The sequence below is a fragment of the Corvus brachyrhynchos genome, unplaced genomic scaffold, assembly GCF_000691975.1.
Source record: "Corvus brachyrhynchos isolate BGI_N302 unplaced genomic scaffold, ASM69197v1 scaffold59, whole genome shotgun sequence".
In the NCBI taxonomy this organism is placed as follows: domain Eukaryota; kingdom Metazoa; phylum Chordata; class Aves; order Passeriformes; family Corvidae; genus Corvus; species Corvus brachyrhynchos.
In genome coordinates, this window is record NW_008246054.1 from 5,509,275 (window position 1) to 5,513,084 (window position 3,810).

The following is a 3,810-nucleotide window of genomic DNA, read 5'->3' on the forward strand; positions in this document are numbered from 1 at the left end:
GGTGCATATGCCACAGGGACACTCAAAAATCCCTGTCACTGAGGAACGAGGAGATCCCACAGCTCCGCGGAGCCGCGAAGACTCACACGCTCTCGGTGGCGCAGTTATTTATTTATTTTAAACGCTGGTACATGACATTTCTCTTCTTACGAAGGCGGCAGCAGCAGAAAGCCCATCACAGCCTCTCCTGAAAGCAGAGCCTGGAAACCAGAGTCTCATCTGCATATTCATAAGTACCTGATAAATTAATCATGATGGCAGAAGCATTCAGGCTAGAAGGGAGGTGACAGGGGAAGGTTGCACCCCCCAACACAAGCCCATCCTCACTCTCGCACACGCTCCTCGTCTTCCAGGCACAAAATGTTTTGATCCCTTCACAAGTCGGCTGAACCCCCTGGGTGCTGCGGGGAAGGGGGCTGTGCCCCCCCAACACCCCGGTAGGAACCCACCACCTCGCCCCCCAACCCCTCCGGTCCCTGGCTCCGGTGAGAAATGCAGAACAGATGGGCTGGAGCAGGGAGGAGAACCCAAAATCTGAGGGAGCTCAGCTGCCACTGCCGCACCCCCCGGCCCAGCCGTGCGCTCTGCTCTCACGCCAGCGCCTGTCCCCACACCAGCTCTGCCCCCAGCACGGTCCAGCGTGCCCCGGGACTGCCCGACCTTTAGCTGATGCTGAAGAGTTTGACCCTAAAAATCCTTCCATATCCTCTCTCCCCTTAGTGCTCTCCCGGCTGAGGGTGAACGAGCATCGCCAGCATTTTGTGCCCGGCAGCCCTGGAGCAGGAACAAGGCATGGAGGGGTCCTCTGGAAGGGACAGGTGGAGTGTGGCTGGCACTGAACGGCGGGAGGTGGGAGACGGGGAGAGTGAGGGGAGCGAGGGGAGTCCTGCACCGTGCCAAGGCAGAGGGAGCCCCGGCTCTGTGCACGCACCGCCCGCTCTGCCAGCTGCGAGACAGCTGTGGCTTTCCCTTCCCAGCGCAAAATGCTCTCCACAAGTAGATCCGGTGCTTGTGGTATCCTCAATGTCACCACACGGAACCCCGTCGGTCTGGGGGAAGAGTCACCCTACCCCGGGCAGAGATGCTGCCTCCGGTAACAGAGGCAGAAATTCAACCCGAGGCTGGAGCAGCGCCTGAGCCCACCCTGTTTTTCCAGAGAGCTGCCCTCAGCAGAGCGGGCAGGAAGGGCAGAAGGCACCTGGCAGCTGCCTGTAGAACTCAGGAGGGTCCAGATCTCGCTTGATTTCCCTGACCCAGCAGCAATTGCAGAGGTGGCTGCAGGGCTGGGCTGGACTCACCAACAGCAGAGGGTCAGCACAAACCCAGCACCCATCACAGTGCTCTGCCCTGCACCACCAGCACCCCATGGGCACTTGGAGGGCTCAGGTCTGGCATTAGGGAGTCATAGATCAAGCCCAGTGCCAAAGCCAGCGGTTAAGCCAAGTCCTCTTGCCACTGAAGCAGCTCAGCTTGGAGGAGGATGTCACTGCACATCCAACAGGTCTGTCCGCACCAGGAGGGACAAGGAAGGACACAGTGACGGAGAACTGACCCTCTCATCTCCCAGACTGCCAGCCCAGCTCATCCCCGGGTCCCAGGGGGAGGTTGGGCACCCACCCGAGGAAAACCCACCCTCACACCATGGGCAAGCACCAATTCCCAGGTGCTGACCCACAGCTGGAGCAGCTCCATGTCCTCCTAAACCACAAATGCCAAGAACAAGCTCATATCCAGTCCCAGCAGCCCATCCCCAGAAGAGCAACTTTGTGCTCTGCAGAACTCAGTGCAGGATCTATCTGTCCTTCCTTCCATCTGTTGATTTTGAGTCAGATCCCTCCCATCTCATCTCCCCAGCTTAAACACGAATGAGCAGAAGAATATTTTGGGATCTGCACGTGTTAGCAGATGTTTGTAGGAGTCCCCTGCAGAGAGAGCAGTAGGAGAGCAATGGGGGACCCAGCAACATGGTCGAGAGGCTGCTGCTGTTAGCGGTCTGTTTAATATGTTGGGTTTGGTCTGGGCCTGGGTAATTAGCACCTAAGCAGTAATTATTCACACTTGGCCTTTCTATATCCTGCTTATAGATTTGATGATTAATGTTGCTCCTTGAGTTAAGCCTGCCCTGGATTTACCAGCACGCAGTGGGAAAGTTAAGGGAAGGCTGTTGTGTGTGGCAGAAGCTGCTGTCCCTCACATCGAACAGCAAAAACAGCACAATAGAAAAATTAGAGTAAAAAGCACTTTGCACAGAAGCAGCAGCCACTAAGCACAGAGCAGCCATCTCAGCAACACTCTGCCACCACCATCGACACACGAGGAGCTCGGTTGTACAGCAGGAGAAGCAAAAAACCTCCCTCAGCATTCAGAGCACACTGATGCCAAATGATTTGGGGGTTTACTGGCACCCCAGAGACACAAGCTGGACAGAGCCCTGCAGCAAAGCTCGGGTGCACAGACCCCCTCAGCCACCTTTCCATCACAGCAACACAATGAGGGGTCTGCAGAGAAGGACCTGCTGCCCCCACAAGCTGGGAAATGGGGAAAACAGCTGCTAACCACTCCACATTGGGACTTACACAGCTCAGCCAAGCAAAATCCATAAGCCAGTGGTGGGCTCACCTTCGCAGAGGGACCTGGAGCTGCTTTGCAGCACTGCTGACCAACACCCTTGGAGGCTGAGGGCTTCTCCAGCGCTCCTCAGGGCAAAAGACATTTCCAGCAGAGTTGCTCTCGGGGATTTCTATGCCAGGCAGGCAGGAGCTTAATCCAAGATCTTGGCCAATACCAAACAGCACACGGAGGTTGGCATGGAGTGAAGGAGATGGCCAAGCCCAGAGGCAGAGGAGAGGCAGAGCTGCCCTGGCTCCTTTTCCTCAGGGAAAACACTGAGTGACTCCAGATCCTATAGATAAAGGAGCAGAACACAGAGGGGGGAAGCCCCTACCAAAGCCTGCTCTTATCCTCACTCCTGGCCCCATGACTGGTCCAGCTGAGCAGAATCACCTGCCCCACACCTGCAGGGCATTAACCCCATCTGTGCTTCTGCCCAGAGGAGGGAAAAGGGTTTTCCCTGGGAAACTCCCACATCCATGATGCTTCTGTAGTCCATTCCTACTTCCTGCAATTCTCCCTTTTCTGGGACTGAAGCTGCCCCTTCTTGCCTGGCTGGCAGATACCCCATCAGGCCAGATCCATATGTTTTCCCTCCATACCTGTTGTCCCAAACTCATGAGGACTCCTACGTACCAGAGCACAGCATCTGTACCGTGCCCCCGTTCCCACCTTTCCCATGTGGGAAGCTCCAGCAGATACTTCATGGCCCCACTGGGCTTAACCCCAACAGACAGGAGCAGTTTTCGGGCAACCCCACCTGCCTCAGGTCCCTGATTATTTCCACACTTCCATCCTGGGAGCTTGGTTTCTAATAAACAACCCCCAAAGCAGTGCTTTCTCTCTCTTTTCCTCACCAAAATGAGACTTTTGCATTGAAACGTGTGAAGCTGCATTTTTTTCCCTCCCTTTTTCCCCAGGTTTTGCAACATGAAAGTGGATGTTGATGTGAATGGAATTCTGAAATTGGAGACAGGGAAGTTCTGTGCTGGGAGGTGACTGTTTGCTCACAAAATCGCCCTTTTTCAAGCTCCCCGATGAAATTCTGCACAATTATTTTTGTCTCCTCCTCACCCAGCCAGCCCAGTGCCCTGCACTGCTCCTGCTTTTGTTTCTCCTCTTCTCCCTGGTGAGGATGAACAAAACACCAACCACTGCCCATGCCCACTCCTCCTCCTCCTCCTCCTCCTCCTTTTCCTC